The sequence below is a fragment of the Paroedura picta genome, chromosome 7 (assembly GCF_049243985.1).
Source record: "Paroedura picta isolate Pp20150507F chromosome 7, Ppicta_v3.0, whole genome shotgun sequence".
NCBI classification, from domain to species: Eukaryota; Metazoa; Chordata; class Lepidosauria; order Squamata; family Gekkonidae; genus Paroedura; species Paroedura picta.
Window position 1 is genome coordinate 78,462,667 of NC_135375.1, and position 19,529 is coordinate 78,482,195.

General features: G+C 42.4%; 2 long non-coding RNA genes across 3 annotated transcripts in view; both read left to right on the top strand.

Moving 5' to 3' along the window:
• The window catches only part of LOC143841833 (uncharacterized), a 30,378-nt gene extending 14,765 nt beyond the window's left edge, over nt 1-15,613 (top strand). The window contains exon 4 of the long non-coding RNA XR_013232880.1: nt 15,586-15,613. This is a non-coding gene — a long non-coding RNA (uncharacterized LOC143841833). The remainder of the gene's footprint in view (nt 1-15,585) is intronic.
• Nucleotides 15,614-16,912: 1,299 nt separating this feature from the next.
• LOC143841165 (uncharacterized) overlaps nt 16,913-19,529 on the top strand; it is a 59,989-nt gene continuing 57,372 nt past the window's right edge. For both annotated transcript variants that reach the window (XR_013232598.1, XR_013232599.1), the window contains exon 1: nt 16,913-17,074. This is a non-coding gene — a long non-coding RNA (uncharacterized LOC143841165). The remainder of the gene's footprint in view (nt 17,075-19,529) is intronic.

A 19,529-nucleotide genomic window follows, 5' to 3' on the forward strand; every position in this document is an offset into this window, starting at 1 on the left:
CACTTTATATACATTTTCTTTCCCCTTGGTTGGCTTGATCTGAGTACACAGGGGCTTACTTACAGAAACAGGTTTAAAATGTGACTGAATCTTTTAAGCCACACTTTAAAACGTCAAATCAAATTAGGAAGAATTGGGTACCTTCAAAGCAACTGAACCATGGGTCATACATAAAAGGACTAAATGACACTGTCTCTTTATTGATTCTGTTCATATGCTATTAGCTTTAAAGAATCCATAGGTTTCTATACAAACCATGTGCAAATCACTATGCATGTTGGCATGGGGTCAAGATGGGACACTGCTTGGAAGTTCTGCATATACAAAGCAATGGTGATCAGAACAATACTCCTTGGATACGTTTCACAAAGAGCTATGATGTCGACACAGTTAGAATAAGAAGGGTGATGACATCCAGGCAGCAGGCACATATATTTGCAGTCACATCTTTTTAGTAAGCCTTTTGACACAGTATTTAAGCTACAGAATGAGGGATCTGGATTCTGAAAAGTCCAGCACAGGAAATTGTTTGGAGGTGCCCAAGAGGGACTCTAATCTATCTAAAAATGAACACTTACATCATTGTCAGTTGTTACTTTTAGCTTGAGGTTTAGAGCATGGAAAAGAGATTTGTATCCTTAGAAACATTTAATAACAGCAAGGCTATTTTAATTCATTGGAGGGGAATTGCAGGCGGCACCAACGCTGTATGAGACGCAGAACTAGTTTCCATTTTGGACAGGCTGCAGGCCTAAGGTAGGATGCCAGCATACTGAATTATGACATCTAAATGGTTCTCTTACCATCTGAATGCTTGCCACACAAAACATCCTTCTACAAATCCTCTGCATTAAACCAACCAACCAGTCAGGAAAAGATCTCAGAATAGGGGAAATAAGAATGTTACTCCAATAAGCATCACTGAGCAACCTAATTTTGCAGTAGGTTCACTAATGTAAGTATTGCACTTCTGATAGGGTCCTGTTCTTTGTTCCATTCTATTGGGTCTTGTTGTGGTCTCTCTTATTTACTTATTCAGATATTTATAGCCTGCTAGTGGGGCCCAAAGTGGCTTACGGTATGGTTTTTCCCTCCTCCATTTTATTCTCACAACTACACACCTGTGAGTTAGATTACGCTAAGAGAAAGTGAGTAGCCTAAGTCACGCAGAAAGTTTCCATGTTACAGAAGAGATTGTATCCGGAACCTCTCAAATCCTAGGTGTAAACTGCATGGAGCTTTTATTCCAGTCCCAAGTCGATTCAGTCCCTGCCGTCTACATAGAATGCGATTTCCGTTTTGATTTGGGGCGATTTAAATTTTCCTTCTGCAGCAAGAAGGATTGATTCGGAGTGACCCTACCTTTATTGTGCAATATCTTAGGGTGCTTTTAATGCTCAATATTTCAAGATTCAGATTAGAGAAAGCCAGACTGTTTTGAATCTGGACTCTCTTCCGTGGTAGAGACGCCCTGATTGGCCAAAAGTGGCCATGTGACAAGCTTGCCTTAAAGGAGAAGCCCCTAATTTCTCTCAACTTCTGTCAGTCTTGGATTTTTTTCTCCCTTTTCTGCTTTCTTCGATCCTCTCTCCCCCCCCCCTTCCAAGAAAAGAAAGAAGATCCCTACTTGGCTCCTCTCCCCCCACCTTCAAGAACAGAAAGAAAGAAGCTTGCCACCCCCCCCCTTCTGAACTACCCTAACCATGTGCAGAACACTTTCCTGTTTCAATGGGGGGGGGGAAGAGGAAGACCCGAGTTCAAATCGATCTGAATTCAACAGGATTGACAATGGAATAAACAAAGTAAGTGCAGACTCTGCCCTAGTCTGATACTCTAACCAACTGCAATGACAGTTTGAACACATTGGGATGGGGGATATTTCTGACACAAAGAAATGACTTGTGGACATAAGAAATTTTCTGAATTCTGCTGGATTTTTCCCCCACACCTCTCATAATTTATATTACCCCAAATCAGGTCACTATGGCTGTCAAAGTCACCCCCAATTCTATCACTGTTTTACAGGACAAAGTCCAAGAAGACTGAGTTCAAACATATCCTGAGCCCAGATCCTTTTAGGTTGTTATGCTCAACACTAGTACTTTGGATTGGGCCTGCAAACCAGCTAGAAGTGAACATGTCACAAAACTGACACAACATGTCATCATTTTGAATAAGCCAGAATTTCTTAACACTTTCAAAGGCAATTCTATGTAGAGTGCCTAACATTGATCTGGATGTCACAACAGCAGGAAATAGTGTAGTAGCTGAACCTGTTTAAGCTAGCAAAAGTTATTATTGACTGCTGTTGCCATCTGAACATCCAGGAGTGTCATTATATCTAAGAACATCCCACAAGCTGTGAAGTGTGAACCTAATGTAACTGAGATCATTTTACTGCAGATTTTAATTTTGCATTAATATGCTTTCTGAAAAGGGACATAGAATAGTAAAATAAAACAAGACTACAGAACTTTCCTGGAAATTTCATAACTTTCCATGTTCCAAACATTCCTATGCACTTTAATCATACAGGCATAAAAAAAAGTTTTGTCTTCTGCTTTCTTTGCTCCACATGACCTTCTTTGTAGAAGCTTAGGAATTCTTCATGGAATAATTTTGCCCAATAATTCCCTACATGCTACGCAGATGAGAGACAAGTTTAGAAATCAGATTTCTTAAGGCTACACCACTCTCCAAGTACTATGGAAGTTGCAATAGTCCTTGGAAAAAATACTAAAGTATAAAATCTAAGGCAATCTAGTTTGAATCTAATTCAAAAAATCAGAAAGAGATATATGGGCTATACTCAATTGAGTTCTCACTGGATTTGTTTTAACACAACCTAACTGGGATTTTGCCTTTTTGTTACTCCTCAGGGCTTAAAAAATACAGATTTTTAAATGTGCTTATATCAGAAAGAATTAACATCTGCACATTAAAACATCTAGGACACTTCTTGGCTCTCGAAGAGATGCAAACACAGTCCTAAGTGTATTTACTCAGACTTGTGGCTCATTTCCTCCATGGGAACGACTCCATAGTAAGTGTGCACTGCAATCTTACTCAGAATTCAAATATATGGTCTACTTCTTTGTTTCATTTATGAAGAAACTTAATGGCCCTGCTAAATTCATTCTAAATAAATATCATGTAACTTTGGTAATAAAGTTTCTCCCTAAAATCTAAACTCTTCCTTCAGCAGAGGCCCCATGTCTAAAAAGTACAAGGCCTTCCAGGGCTTCTCTTTTTTATTTTCCTTCCTTCACTTCAGAGTGCAGCACGAAACCTGATCTCTTTGGAGGGCTGGGGAATGGAAGGGAGAGGCTGCACGGGAGGGAGAGTAGGAGGAAATTTGAATGCCAACAGGAGAAATAGTCCAGAAACACTCTAGAGATATGCTAGGTTATAATTAATGGCATGAGGTTACAACTTGCGGATGACATTGGTTACAGTAAAAGGTCAGCATCCTGCCGCAATCTGCATTTTGCTGATTTGGAAGATAGTCTCAAACAGTCTTCCCCAACTCTACCCCCCTGTAGATGCCCTCCCCCGGGTTTTGCTGTCTAGCCAATTCCCGCTCTGTTCTTTCCCTTTCTTGACAGAGCCATACCCTTTTCTTACACTAATATTAACTTATCCCTTAGGTATAGCCCTTTGGGGTTGTTCATGAAATAGCATTTAAAAACATGCCACTAGCCGGTCCCCTACACACACACACACACACACACACATCTCATCACCTCCATTCCCTACAAATCATGATTCATCTGGAACATTTTCACTTTATCCACAGATGTACTGATAAGAATGAATGGCAAGAATGACACAGCCATTCTCCATTTCATCCTGATATAAATTATTGGGAATTTGTTTTTGTTTTACCAGAAGTGACTTTTTTGCTCACTGGGGGAATCAGCTGACCAGTACATTAAAATGTAAACAGGTGAAGGTAGGAGGAAAGCGAATGTTGTGCCCCTCGTCTTAGAGATCGGTCTGTGGCAGAGCCAGATAATGAGTTATCCTACACTAACAAGAGGCCATTAAAGCTGTCTGGAAAGACATGGTGTATGTGTGCCCTCAATAACAAGTGTCACCATCTGCTTGAAATTCAGAGTGAGGGCATGGTAATGAGAGATGCATCAAGTTCAAGACTAACCATTTTAACAGTAGATGTCAAACTTATCTGACAATCCTTTGGAGAGGGTATATGTAGCACATCAGTGGCAGCATCAACAAAAGCATTGTTTTTTTCAGGGGGGGGAGAAGTGGCTGAAGGATAGCTGGCTGCTTTGTGAACGGGAAGAGTGTAGCATTCCCTGGTGACACGCAACAGGGTTCATAAAACTTATGAGCCATCTAGTGCTGAAGGACCTGGCTAGGTGTCAGCACAGCCTCGGTAAGGGGATAATTAAAAATAATTGTGCACTTGGAAAGGTGGTACTTCCATCCTGGGATGGCACAGTCCACGGGCCATGCCTGTCAAATACTGGAGCACAACACATTTCACTGATGTCCCTTAATGCTAGAGCTAGCATATGTGGTTCCAATGCCAGTTGCCTGGAACAAACCTTTTCTGGGTAGAGCTCTGTGTCAAGGACAGAACAAAGATGCAAGGACAAGTCTTTTGATCCATCTGTTCTGTTCTTTTACCTCAGAACACCTGCAGGCTGGAGGGCTGCAGTGATGATTTTCCCAGCTAACCCAGCTCATTCCTCCACTCTGACTACAAAAGTAAAAGCAATCCTTTGTGCTGGAGACAGAATACCCCTCTCCCAGGGATGCTAGGCAGGCCTAGATGAAGTCGCTTGTCAACTACTTTGGGGGAGGTGCTATATCCACGCAGCTTCTTCCAGCCCTGAAGGAGGAGAGTCAATGCATGTACAGCTGAGTATATGTACAAACCCCACCATTATCCATGTACTGAACCCTACTTTCATTTGGAAAGTGAACGCCTGTTGGCTTTTCCTTGCAAAATTGAGTGTGAACAGACTGCACATGCATTCACTGTAACTTGTGAACAGGGCTACTGTTGAGGTGATCTCTTTGTTACTATTCAGCTGTGAAGACAGGATGGCAGGGTAGCTAAAAAGAATCTCTGGGGAGCCCTGTTATTAGAGCACATCTGTCTCCCACCTTAAAGCCGAGGAACACCATCAGCATATGTATTTGGAGGGACTTGCTGCTGAGCAGTGCAAGTTAAGCTTGCAGACGTGGGAACAAATTCTCTTTGACAAACGTCCCAAAACCCTTACCTCCGTAAAACTGACAAATTAGGAAGAAGGTTCTAGTCTAACTGGTCTCCCTGATTGACTAGTTTTTGATACATAAGGAGTTTTCTGATTGATCCCCAGTGCAATACAAAATCAAAAAGAAGATATAAGACAGCCGATTGTGGTTCCGGTTCTGTATTGGAACTTTGGAGCTAAGTCCAGCATCACAGATGCTGATTGACAGCTCTCTCTCTGATCCTCTTCCTTCACATCCCTCATCAGCAGGGTAAAGTTCATTGTTCTTGTCATGGCAATGCCATGTGCTACAAGGAGCTGCCAAACAGTCAAAAAATTAAGAAAACTCCCAATGAGAATGGAGACTTGGTTTGAGTTCAGAACCCCCTTATATGTTTTATAGGTTTTTCTCTTTGTTTCAGGGCCATTTTCAACCTTTGTGTCACTTGTTTGTTGCAGAAACAGATAATGGTGAGTCTAGTATGTAGGAAAACAAAGGGGGAAACAGGGAATGGGCTTTTGCATACAAATAGATTTTTTGAAAAAGCTTTCCTCAGTCCCTAAAAACATAACAATATCAATTCCTTAACAACAACAAAAAGCCAAGCTTGGTTTTATTACAACGAGTTCTGGTTTAAGTCAGCTATTAGTTTCTTCTCCTTTGTATTTCACGGTTTTCATGGTTGAAAAGGCTCTCCTGTTGAATCGTATTTAGTAGCTGCTTCAGTCTCTCTTTGAGAGGGAGCATCAAGTCACAGCTGACTTATGGTGACCCTGTGGGCTTTTCAAGGGAAGAGCCATTCAGAGGTAGCTTGCCATTGACTGCCTCTGCATAGCAACCCCACTATTCCTTCGTGGTCTCCCACCCAAATCCTGGGCAGAGCAGACCCTGCTTAGCTTCCAGGATCTGACAAGAGCTGCTTTGAATATACTACTATTTGGCAATCCTTCCTAGATATTTCCCTGTCCAAGGGGAAAAGAGGAAGTGTACCAGACACCCAGGTCTTTGCACAAAAGTCATCAGGCTCTATGGAGAGCGAGGTTGTGGTGCCCTTCATGACGGCGGTATATTGTTTACTTCCAAGTTCCTGCCCCTTGTTCAGTGTCACACATTTGTGTTCAGCTGTCACAGAGTTCTGGAAGGTGACTGGCCATGGGCAAAGTCTGAATACAAAACCTGGATAAGGTGAGGGACCAGGTTGCCTTGCATGCCTGGGTCTCCTCCTGCACCAAAAAGTTTGAAATGAAAAAAAAAATCACAACAGCTTTCGAAACTCCTCCAGAGAGACATGTGGGAGTCTCCAGGTAGCAAACAGTAAGCCTCAATGCCAGCTCCTCATTTAGGCTATGGAACAAGCACCTGGTTTTCATTAACGTCACTGTTCTAGTTAATGTGTTGCAGGTGCGAAAGTGTGTGGCTGAAATCTGACAAAACACCTGTCTTTTGTGGCACCATTAGATCTGCCTAGTGTGGGACACGACCCCCTTCAGGGTGCTTTATCCTGCCTTTGAAAGCCACAGCAAGCATTGTCCTATAATTACAAAATCAGACTCATGATTGCCAGGAAGAATTCCTTAACAAATTACACCTAATTAGTCTAAAATTACCTTTAATGCATGGTGAAACCATAGGCTCTACTCCATCCTATAACACCTTCCTTTTTATCTTTATGCAAATATGATTACACACTCTCAAACTGGCACCAACCAGACACAAAAAACAGCTGCATCCACTTCTCTGCTTTCTAAATAGGATCTGGATGTTTGCCACTGATTATATTTTCTGGAATGCTGTGTTTTAAAAACCCACAAATAATAACATCCTATTCATTTCACAAAGAATACCATTTTGGGCATCCAGGTAGGCTGTCCAGAACTGAAAGTTGGTTCTGTTCTCTATACAGATAGAAACACTACTACTTGCTCTAGACTGGGACACAAGAGGCGACAAAGAAGAGGGCTTCAGTATCTTTAAAGTAGGGATCTCCAAAGAAGGAATGGGAGGGTACATCTTTTCACACAGAGATGAGAAAAACTCCTCTGCCAAACTTCCTTTTCTTACGCAATCTTACACAACTATTAAAAACACGGGAACTTCTATGCCTTTTGCATATAGCTACCTTATTCTACAAACTTTTTCAACAGGCAGCAAGTATTTGGAGCATAAGTGTTGGCTTAAATGCTGATCAGTAGCCAGGTGGGGCCAGAAAAGTCTCAGGGGCTTTCCGCACTGGGATCTTTGTAGCAAATTGTTTGCGGAATGAAAAATCGCCATTTAAAATAGTGGAATTCGTCGTTATGCATACCTGCCTTTGTAGTGGAATCCAGTTGCGTTTTGTAGCATTTCCCACAGGCTTCCGGTCTCGGCAAAAATCGCTAGAAAGGAAGCGCTATTGCCAAGCTCGTCCCGCCCCTGGCCGTCAAGCAGCCAATGGGCAGCCGTTAGCATGCTCCCAAACAGCCCCTTTCCCTTTAAGAAAGTTTAAAAAAAAAAAAACCAGACCCATTGCAACGAATCTGTGTTGATTCGTTGCAACGGAGAGACCCATCCAGCTGCCTGGTGTGTTTGAGCTGTCATTTATTCGTTGCCATGCTCCCTCCAAGTGAAAAAGAAAATCCCCCCCCTCTCACGGGCCCGATTTTCGGCTGAATGAATGTGTAAAAAATAAAGGGAAAATACATCAGCAAACGGGCTTCTCTTGTTTGTGCTTAGTGACTGAAGGGGAGGGACTGAAGCCGGGGAAGCCTCTAAACAGAAAGAGGCTCACTGTCATTTCATCATTGCCACGCTCCCTCCGAGTGGGAAAAAAAATCCCCCCCCCTCTCACGGGCCCGATTTTCGGCTGAATGAATGTGTAAAAAATAAAGGGAAAATACATCAGCAAACAGGCTTCTCTTGTTTGTGCTTAGTGACTGAAGGGGAGGGACTGAAGCCGGGGAAGCCTCTAAACAGAAAGAGGCTCGCTGGTGCGTTTATCCCCGCTCGCTCGGAGAAAAAAAAATGGCGATCGCTTCGCCGGAAGATCAGAGGAGAGAACCAGGGGGAGGGACTTTGTAGAAACCGCAACAATGTTAACGCACAGGTCTTTTTCGCTAGTGTTGCAGATTGGTTGCAGGAGTGTATCGCTTTCCGGAGGGTGAATCCACTTTTGGGGATTTCCCTGAAAGCACTACAAGGAAGCGCTTTTTGCAGATCGTTTTCAGGTGTGAACCATTGTGCGATTTTGAAGGCGTGCGAAAAGCCCCTCAGATTATTAACTCTCACGTGTTTTATTTTGCTGTTTTTGAGAACTATCGATCACTGAGTATATAGCAATAACATGTAAAGGCAGCTGTTGAGCAAGGCTCTTGAAGAATATAGCCCTGCTTGGCTGTAGGAGGCAAAGGTCCACCTGGTCCAGCATTCTGCTTCCAGACACTTCTGGAAGCAGAGCAGGAGGAGCAGTCACTACTGGCTTGTTGTCCCCCTCACACACACACACACACACACACACACACACACACACCATCTATTTCTTAAAACTCATGTGAACCAACCCACATCCCATAGCATGCTTAGTTTAAGCTGCTTCAACAGGTATGACCTCAGGCACCCACTTCCATTTTCCTGTCTCGTTCCTGGCATCTTTTCAAAGGCAGCATCTGAATGCAAAATGGCTGAGTAAACCAGAGGCAAAGGAAGACAATGTTCTGAACCTTTCACAGTTCCAAGGAGAAAGGAATCTCACAAGAGGCACAGGTTCTCAATGTAAGATTGAGAAATCTGCACAGGCCAAAAAACATCACCACTATCACACTGCTATTAAGTACACAGGGCTTCTTGCAGAATGCAGAGTTGGCCTTGGGTCGGTCTAGCACAGCAATCCTGCAGCTATTATGTGATGCATAAATTCAGCCCGAGGCTGACAGAACCATGTACTGACCCAATTTTAGGCTGGAAGCCTCCCACTTAATACCTCTAGAAGTGGTAGTGGGGTGGCCTAGAACAGGCCTAGAAGACTGAATAGATTCATTTGTGCTTGAAAATGTACTGCTTCCACAATGAGTGCTTGAGTTTCCCCAGTAGCCTGGCTAGATATATGCCAGCCCCCACCTCTGAAACATCAATGAAAGCTGACCCCCCCCACACCCAAAAAAAGTAATTCTCTTATCCTTTTCCTTATAGAAATATAAGGGAACTGGATTAACAGTTTTCACTCAGTGGTCTCATCATGCATGAAGAGTCCTTATCCTTAGCCACTGAACCCCTAATTGACTGAACTAATTATCACTCTGCTTTTCTTTCTTTCTTTCTTTCTTTCTTTCTTTCTTTCTTTCTTTCTTTCTTTCTTTCTTTCTTTCTTTCTTTCTCTTTCATTTCCTTGCTCTCTCCTATAACATCAGCAGAGACAAATAAGAACACATGAAAATATGAGGGAATTCTATACTTCTCTGGAAGCTGCCTTCTTAGTTAGTACAACAAAGTAGTGGGTCTGTTTCCACCCTCTCATTTGTAAGCTGTGCCCCAGGAAAAGCACTGGAGGGAGACAACCATGTACCTAGTCTCCCTCAGCCAGGTATCTGTTTTGGATCATTAATCTATCTGCAGCTTTCAGGTGTGGATCTGAGATTGTGCAGAATGCCCTTTTCTCACAAAGGAAACACCTCCCCAAAGTCTAGAGTTAAGGATAAAGGACTGAAACCTAGAAAGAATAACTACAGAAAACAAATTACATTGTACAGTGACAAAGGAACAAAGAACCATAATGTTCAGGCAGTTTGAAACCACACCACCTCTCTCCAAAAATCTAAGTACATTTGAGCCAAGAATAAGCCTTGTTCCCAATGCGAAGACTGCCAACAGGTACAGAAGAATATTCTTGCAAATGTGCAGAATGACTTTCCTTCACTGCAAGGCAACCACTTCTGCTTGGAATGGGGAGAGGATGAGCTTTTGGGTTGGAGGAAAAGACTGGGAAGCAGGTAGAACGTTGTGTGATCTAATGCAATACAAGCGCACAAATACAACATTTGGAAACCCCTATGACAGAATACTCATCAGAGATTTGTTTCATAAGAAGGAATGAGGTGTCCAAAGACAGCCTAATCGTTTTTAATAACTCCCTTTAATAATTACCTGCCATTGCAGCATGGATGGCTTTTCCTTTGGAGTCAGCAGTAGTAGCTTTCTTTTAGTGCATGTCCTATCATGCCTCATAGGCTTTAATTGCATGTCTGTCGAAGCACACTGGGCAGTTTTCCATTCCAGCCTCTGCCTGGCTCCAAAACCACACACTAAAAGGAAGCAGCCACAGCACTTTGCACTAAAGGCTTTGAGAGCGACCACAACGTAATTAAACTATTGTGCTGCTGGATCTGCAGTACCACTTTGGTATGTGGTTTACCCATGTTTCACACTTGGATTGTTTGTGCCCAATAATGCTACGTTTCAGGCACCACCCTTCGGAGTGAAGCTACAGACCACAAATACTTTGGCAATTACAAAATACTAGCCATTTGACAGTAAATGAAGAATTTTCATTCTACAGCATTCAGATTAAGAGAGGGAGCCTGAATAACAGGCAACATATGGTTAACATGTCACCTTTATTTTGCATATTGAATTTGCCACAAATATCCAGCATGTAAATGCAGTCAACAAGTATGGGCAAAATCTAGTCATCATGTCACCTGTATTTTGCATGTTTAATTTGCCACATATCTCCAATATATAAATGTATTATAATGACACAGTACAATTATCCCTGGGTTGTATTATTTCCACAGGCAGAAGAAGACTGTTCACTGTTGCATACTTCTAAAGAAAACATATCCTCCACAGAAGCTGGATTTGACTGCAACGATAAACCATGGTTTGATTAAACTATGGTTTAGTGTGATATGTCAATACAAGCTACTCAACAAACCTGCTGAGTAGCTTCTTCTCCTGCATACAGAGACAGAAGCACACAACAACTGAAACTCTTGGTGCTCCAGTTCCATGTACTTATCTGATGCTTTCTTAAGATACTTCTTCCATCCCTCTGCCTCTTTTCCACCCACATACACCCTGCCTTGCTAGTGATGACTTGCCAGTCAGGAATGTGATTTCAGACGAAGGGAAATTTATAAGGCACCAGGGGAAAGGATCTCATTTGAGCACATACTTTTATTCAGTTTGCCAGTATACACAACAGAAATTGCCATAAACAATCATGTCAGGGTTAAAAGTTGCTTACAAGCCACCAAGTGCCATACCTTCATCCCCATAAAGACAGCTGCTCCTTCAAACTCCCTTTTATATCCTATGAGACAGCATGTGAGTGTATAACCTGCCCATTACACTGTATTCCTTTCTAAGCATTTATTTTCTTTCTGAGAGAAAACAAGGTTAGGGAATGTGGTGAAATGGGAAAGTGAAAGGGGGAAGGTGATAGCTGTAAAGAAATCTGAGTAGTTTAGGAGGCATTACAGTGATTGGGTTGAAACAAGAAAGAAGACAGTGATTGATGGTAGGGCAATACAGAAAGAGAGCAGATAGCTGTAAAGAGGAGTTCAGATGGAGGATGGGGAATTCAGTGAAATAGCTAGACAGAAAGTGGGAGAGCTAAGACTGAAATCATTAGTCAAGAATGAGGAAGAAAAAGAGGCTAGTTACAATGAGCAGAATGCCCAACAGAACCCAGTGCCACTGGTATTGGAAGCTTAAAATGACTGCACAGTCACAACAAATCCAGGGGTGGGGGGAGTTGTATGCCCCATGCAAGCAAATGCCAAGGAAACACAAAGGAACTCTGCCAAAGGATGTGGTGGGGGACTGGTAAAACTAGTTTTAAATTTGCAAGATTGTTTTCAGTGCTGGAGACTTCTGTTCCTCTGTTGTTTTGAAGTTTGGTAAACATTTTGTTTGAATGGAGACAAACTGTATGGAAATGGACCCATTTACAAACCAGCAGGAACCTCCATGAACTGCTTGAAGTGTGTGAACCACAAACCAGCCAAAATTTGTCATGAACTTTCCTAACAAAGGCCAGGCTGGCTGTTTCACTTCTGTTTAGGGCTGCCAACTCCAGAGTGTAGAATTCCTGGAGATTTGGAGCAGGGCCTGGTGAGGGCAGAGTTCAGTAATAGGAAAGTGCCCAGCAGGGATGTGGTTTCACAGAGTCACCATCCAAAGCTGCCATTTTCTTCAGGGAATGCATCTCTGTAGTCTGGGAGATTAATTGTTCTCAGAGATCTCCAGGCTCCACACAGAGGTTCACAGACTTACTCCTGTTCCCTTTGCATGTATTGACTTTATACACAACTATGTAGTGCATAAAAGGGCTCCAGTGAAATGTCTTGAATTGTAGATCTACACTGAACTCTAAATGGCCAGAAATTCCAGATACAGAACATAAAAAAGGATTATAAATCATACTTGTACTATTTTTTAATTCATAGCTGCCTATCACTTAGCTGGATATGTATCATTGGTTTGATTTAAATAGCTTGGAATTTTTCTTAATTATTTTGTATTCTGAAAATGAATAAGGAAAAGCAATCTTTGGATTGAATCCAAAGTGTTCATAATCAGAAAAGCAGTTTATCCTGAAAGTAATAGAAAATAGCTTCCACTGTAGCCTTTGGTTAACATTTATATCAAAATCTGCTCCAAGAGCTATATGCATAATGGTTTAAATTGAGCTTACTAATTTTTGCTTAACAAAGGTCCACATTGCTAAGTAGTACTGCAATTATTGAGGTGTTCTGGGCAATTCCTGTCTAATGCTTGCATCTTGAGATAATATTTTAACCTTCCAAGCTTTCTCGAGCCACTTAATAAACTTGAATTATTCAGGTTAGGCTATAACTGCTAATAAGAATCAATTGTGTTGCTATTAGGATGCTTTTCATCTCAAGCTCTTCTTGTTACAAATGGCAGCTATTTCAGCAGACAAGAAGGATTGATAGTTGTAAGACTTGGGGGAGGGAAGAAAGATATATCTGTAACGTTAGGGAATTTATTACAGCATTAATGAAAATCCCATCAAGACAGAAATACTAAAGACTACAGAAAACAAGTTCAATATTTTGTAATGATATATAATGCATTGGAAGGATAGTCCTGATGGCAGCAAGCTGGACTGGCTTGCTCTGAACTTTTAAGGTTACAGTCCTATTCAATGAACAAAATAGAGCTTACTTCTGAGAAAACATATATATTCACAACTGCCTTTTACTTAATCCGTCTAGTACTGGGTTTTCCAACCATGTTATGAGATACCATATTGTACCGTGAAGGCCTTTCAATAGTACTGCAGTTTGGGGTTTTTCAAAATGGCAGCTGTGGAGAGCCCTCCCATCCTGTGGGGGGAAAAAAGAGTTCTAATTTTAAACATTACCCATATTTGGGAAGGTTGACCCACCCCTCCCAAAGTGGCCAATGATGGGCCTGGAGGGGGTAGGAAGGGAAGGGTCCCTGGCCATGTATACCTTTGCTGCCCAAGGTTCCTCTCACTTCCAGAGGGCAGCTGACATCACTACCTGGTACCTCGAAGTCTGAAAAATATTTTAGCTGTACCTCAAAGCCTGAAAAGCATTTCAGCTGTACCTCCATGGTTAATAGGTTGAAAAAGGCTGGTCTAGAAGAAAGTAGTCCTGTCTACTCAGAGTCCTACTCAGGTCTGTTCAATGGGACTTACTTCTAGGAAAGTGTTCTCAGGTCAATAATATCTACTTGATTCTCCAGTGTGCTGTGTGGAGGTATTTTACATTGTTCAAATCCATATTCTTTTAATTGGAAATGCCGAAGACCAAACTTGGACCTTTCTGCAAAGCTTGCATCCTTCCACTGAACCACAACCTCTCCCTTTCACTTCACATCCATGAAGAAATTTGGATCAAACTCCAAGTCAGTCCAAATCCAAGCCAAAGCTACAAGTACATCCCCAATACAGACCCAAGAGGACGTCTTGTGTATTAGAAAGCAATAAGACTCTCTTTTATAATTGTTCTGGAGAATGACCTCAGGCAGCAGATTAATGCTGAATTTCAGGGTGTGCCTCAAGAAAAACCACTCGTTCTCATATTCAGTGCTGGTGTTCCAAAATTATGCCCAAAGCATATGCTGTAGCATGTGGAAGAAGAACTTGAGGATCTATTGATGATGATTTTGATGTATGGCCAGCTTTATATGACTGCCTTCCATTTTAAAAGTTCCACATTCTATTTTAGAGTCTGTAAAACACACATTCAGTCCTAATTGGGCAAGTGTGTCTGTTTAATTTCCTGTGTCTGAATCTTGTCAAATGCAGAAAGTAAGTCTGTATATTTGTCTAGGCAGTTTCCCCTCCCTTATTCTCTATTTAAACGTTCCTGGGCTTTGTTACCTAGCAGAGGTGTATTCACCCAGCTTCAGTGCCTGAGGTTATTCAACATTTGCTCAACTCTAATTGCTCACCTCACAATAGTTCCAATTTATCTGGTCCAGCCACTTTCATAGCCCCGTTCTGGGAAAGCTCCCACCCTCGCAGGGTCCCTATTTCCCAGATTTCATTTTCTCTGCTACCTGTGCCCAAACTAGCTGGCAAACTGACATCATATTGGGATGGCCTCACAAAAGCACATCCAGATCTTGATATATTCCATCATTAATATGAAAATGTTCTAATTGATATTAGTGTAAGTATAAGTTCTCATTGAGGTTCAAGCATACAAACTGACAAGAATGTGTGGCTGACAAATGCAAATGTATGCATATGCTTTCCTTAGAGAAGATAACTATAGGTTTCAGCCACCCACCTGCTCCCTTAATTTATTGGTAAGCTATGTTAGAAATGGTGTAACTTTTAAAACAGAAATTTAAAAATGCCTCCTTCTTTAGCCTCTACTCTTGGTTCCCCTTCCCCCAATTGCTTTTATACAATTACTATATCCAAGCTGCCAATCTAAATCACAGTTATGTAAACTCCAATTGTCCATACAGAGGGCACAATTGTGGGTGGCATCTACTGCTCAGACACTCTTCCTAGTCCTTCCACCTCTCCCCTCCAACCTTAGCATCCTGGTCAGGAGGAAGGGGCAAACAAATCCCAGCTTGCCCAGTTTTTTGCTTTGGGAGGTCACAAGCAATAAGCCCTGGATTTCAGCTGTTTTCAGGGTCATTTTTAAGGACTGAAACTTCTTAATTGTTTAATTATTGAAATGCATTGTTTTAATGAATTGTTGTAGACTGGCCAAGAGGACTGTGCTGAGAGGGGCTTATACAACTTGAATAATAAATAAAATAAATAAATGGAGGGAAGAGAACCAACAAGCCTGCTGCAACAACAGGGAACTTAAGAACATGTGGATGCAGCCACTGCATTTGGTGAAGTTTTTCTTGTCGTTCGAACAGTAGACATCATCATGTACCCGCCTCCCAACAGGATTCCTGGAGCATGACTTTTCCAGTTCCTCCTCCTGCTTGGAACACACTGAGCCCTCTCCCAGTGAACAGCAGATACTTAGGGTCAATGTGGGGCAACGTGGAGATCTACACTAGAAGAGGGATTTGGATGAAATTGCTACCCTCTCTTCTGCAAAGGTAAGCTAAAGGAAGTCTGCACTGCAGTATTATGTACTTGCCTAAGAGGCAGGGTGACATACATAATATCTACCTGGTGATGGAAAGTGCTGTCAACTTGGAGCTGACCTACAACAAACCCACAGAGTTTTCAAGGCAAGAGATGTTCAGAGGTGGTTTGCAAGATCTTCTAAGATCTGATAAGACTGAGCCAGGCTGGCCCATCCAGGTCAGAACAACATCAACCTACCCTAGATTAATTACTCATAGACACTTTTAGTATTCTTTACTACATATCATCAAATGGATTGTGGAATTTTAATTTGATTACTTGGACCCTAATCTAGATTTCATTCTCTGTGTGAATGAGTTTCAGTGTTTTTTTCCTGTACTCTTGGATCCACCCTAGCTAGTGAATAAAAATATCTTATGAAATGGTGCAAAATGTTTTTTTTTTAAATTCAGACAGCAACAAGATTTTTTTAGTATGAAATCTTTTTTGTTTCAGTGATTGGCATAATGATTGCCTGTATTTGCAGATTGCGATGCGCGGCCCGGCCCTGATTCCCTCTCCCCGCCCTCCCGCAGTAAGAAGCTTCCCGGGCCACAGGCTTGCGGCCTGGGAAGTTTTTTACTGCGGGGGGGGGAGAGGTAGTCGCGACCCGGCGCCATGGCCTTCGCTGCCCGGCACCGGGCTGCAGCCCGCAGGTTAGGGACCACTGGTTTAAATGTATATAGATATATGCTGACACAGCCTAATGAAGGGAGGGGCCATCTAAAATCCTTCTTTTGTCTCGGTCTGGTAATGGCACATGGGAGGTTAATAATAATTCAAAGCTAACAAACTGTTTTCTTTTGAGGAGAAATGATAAAATAGATACCAGGTTTAGGACTTTGAAGGTGAACAGGCAACAAGAATGAAGTAATGGTGTATGTATATATATATATATGTATCTGTACACCGCCCGTGGTGCTGCGGGTGCCACGAACTAAATAAAGCAGTAAGGCGTTCTGGGGTGGGATGTGTCCGGGATGAGGAAGGGTCTGGATTGGACCCTTCCTCAGGACAGACAATCAGAGGAACCAATCGGCAGGCGCTTCGCGCCTGCCGATTGGTCCCTCTGATTCCCAGCCCCAGCAACTGCGAGCCGCACGCAGCGCGGCTCGCAGTTGCTCCTGCAAAGCGCCTCTCACCGCATCAGGCCGCCACCTCTGACAGCTGCCACAAGCCTCGACGAACACACCGCCAGCAAACAAACATGGCTGCCGGCCAGAAGACACCACCAAGGAGCCACCCGCCATCGCTACAGCCCTCTCACAGGTAAGCCACCTTTCCTCACCCTACCCTCGCCACTCCCTCGCTCTGCCCCCGCCTGCTATATATATATAAACAGTAGATAGTCACAATAAGTAGCTCTTTTTCTATACAGACAGGTTTCTCAAACTATTCAGCGAGATGTTTGGGCAGTTACTGATTAAAAGCAAGCATAAAATTCTTTGTCTCAAAAATACTTAGGTTTGTGAATGGAGGAACATTTGCACCAGCTCCAATTTTCCTTACTAATTACTTGATAGGAATCACCCAACTTTACTAGGAGGTATTTCCCTCAGGGAAGGGCTACTTGTCCCACTTCCCGAATTCAGAATCTTCCTTGATCCTTTCAGTCTGCTTAACTCTCCTTCACCATTCTCACTTCACTCTCAACTGTCATTCATAATTGACACTCTCAACTGTAGAATTCCATTTGAATTCCTTGTCACTCAGCATTCTTGGACTAGGGGCTTTTTTGCATTGGCAGTTTCCTGTGCTTTCACAGTGCATTTACATGGGGGGGGGGGTTCCCCATTTTTCTTTCTTGTCGCTTTCACTACAAACCCAGATCCAGTTTAATTTTTCCTTCTATGTTGATTTTTGTCCTTTTAGTATTCAATTTTCTTTCTGCTGCTTTATCTCTGGCTTATTTGAGAGTGCTTTTTGGTATGTTCCCCCCCCTCACTTTGTTCAAAAGCTAAAATTAAATCTAAAGTATAAGGATTCCATTGGATTTGTTCCCTCCTCCCTTTTCCCACATCTCAGAGGACACTCTTCAACTGACCACTTTGCAGTTGTACCCCCCACCCCATACCTTCTGACACCACCACCACCACCCTTTGGTGTACAATCTATTTTTTTCTGGTTTACAGCTTCAAAATATTTGCTTTAAAAAAAACCTGTGGATTGTCTAGCAAGAAGATATGCTGAGCAATAGATTGGGATTGCCTGAGAAGGAGCAAGCATTGATCATGCTAGGCATCTTCTTGCCTTCTGATGAGCTTCTCTGCAAATTCCAAAACAGGGTAGGGAGAGAGGAATGGAGCTCAAGACTGGTATTGTGTAATTTGCTAAAGATTTCCACTGTGAGTGCAGGGAGCAACAGTAATCAGTTGAGGGAGGTTGTAGATGCATGTATGTTCATACACATGGGAAGAAATGTAGAGAAAGTGCTTGACCAAAAAATGTGCTGTTGATCACAGTGACCACCAGTCTACACACATTATTTAAAATTGAAAACCTGTCTCCAAGGAATACTTAATGATTCTCAATTTTGACCATGCATCACCTATGAAATGTGTAGCAGGAGTGGGATAACTATCCCTTCTTGTTAAGAAGAAGAAGAAGAAGAAGAAGAAGAAGAAGAAGAAGAAGAAGAAGAAGAAGAAGAAGAAGAAGAAGAAGAAGAAGAACTGGTTTTTATACTCCATGCTTCACTGCCCAAGAGAGTCTCAAAGACCATTTATGCACTCGGGACTTCACTGCCCCAGTTCCCATGCAAGAGCACAAATCAGGGACAGATGAGGCGCACCAGGCCAAATGCTCCCCCATGTGGGTGCAGGAAGAGGTGGGGCAACCTGCCATGACTAAAACTTCAGTCTGCAGCCCGGCATGAAACCTCCAGTGCGTAAACCGTCAAAGTGGCTTAAAATCACCTTCCCTTCATCTCCACAACAGACACCCTGTGAGGTAGGAAAGGCTAAGAGAGCTCTAAGAGAGACTGTTCTGTGAGGACAGCACTATCAGGGCTATGATGAGCCCAAAGTCACCCAGCTGGCTCTATGAGGAGTGGAGAATCAAACCCGGCTCACCAGATTAGAAGCCGCCGCTCTTAAACACTGCAGCAAGGATTGCTGCTGCTCTTGCCTAAGTTGATAGCATTCCATTGTAATCAGTTCTTGGGTGTTCCAGCCATATAAAATCACAAGTCAACATCTTATGAGGGAGGCATGCATTGATCCTCTCTACATTGGGGTACAGACTCCATTTGTTGTTGCATGATAATTCTGTTAATTTTCTCCTTTTTTCATGAAAGGAAGTATAGTTTAGCAAAAGATATGCAGGACAGTAAGCTTGGATTGGGAATCCTTTAGGGCTTTGTCCTCAAACTAAATGTTCAGATCTTCCGCTGCCAGTGGCTTCTCAAGCAATCGGCGACATGCTTTTTTACTAGATTTTCTCCATTTGTTAAAACAAAGACATTTATGACATTTAATACATGGTAAATTTGTACATAGATATGGGGCAGAGGGAAACCTGATTGCCTTTTTTGACTAAGTGACAGGTTTGCTGGATTGTGGAAATTCGCCTGATGTCGTTTACTTGGATTTTAGTAAAGCTTTTGATAAGGTTCCCCATTATGTTCTGATAAATTGAAGGACTGCAATCTGGATTTTCAGATAGTTAGGTGGATAGGGAATTGGTTAGAGAACCGCATTCAAAGAGTTGTTGTCAATGGTGTTTC